We start from the raw sequence: 654 nt of genomic DNA on the forward strand, positions 1-654 counted from the left end.
AGGTCATACCCCAGGCCCACAGGCCCCCAGGCTGTACAAACAGGGACCCAGCGGCCAACACGGCAGGTGTCCACCAAGGTCACGGCTCTGGGGAGACAGAGAAGACCCCCTTAAAAACAGCCAGACTCGTGACATGTCAGCTGTACCATTCACGATACTTTGTAATCAGCCTGGTCTTTTATTTACAAATGCAAACATAAAACTAAGAAACCCCAGAGAACTGAGGGAAAGCAACAAAGTGCAGGCCTCCCTGGTGACTCAATGGTAAAGAACCCACCGGCCAGTGGAGGAGATGCAGGAGACATAGGTTCAGTCCCTGGGTGGGGAGATCCCCTGGAATAGGAGATGGCACCCCTCTCCAGTATTCTTGCCTGGAGAATCCCGTGGACAGAGGAGCCTGGCGGGCTCCATGGCGTCGCAAAGGGTCAGACACGACTGAGCGACTGAGCACAAACAAAGGGCAAGGGAAGCCCTAAAATTATAAACATCAACTCGTGAGGAGATAGAGTTGTCGTAGGAAACAGGGGAAAGTTCAGAGAGATCACGAGATTCCAGAGGACAAAACGGGCCACCAGGGAAGAGCATCAGAGCTCCTGGCATGAAGTCCATGGGTGAAGTTCACAGAAAGGCCAGCAGCTCAGACTGGGCTGAGCA

This window comes from Bubalus kerabau, chromosome 19 (genome assembly GCF_029407905.1).
Source record: "Bubalus kerabau isolate K-KA32 ecotype Philippines breed swamp buffalo chromosome 19, PCC_UOA_SB_1v2, whole genome shotgun sequence".
Taxonomy (NCBI): Eukaryota; Metazoa; Chordata; class Mammalia; order Artiodactyla; family Bovidae; genus Bubalus; species Bubalus kerabau.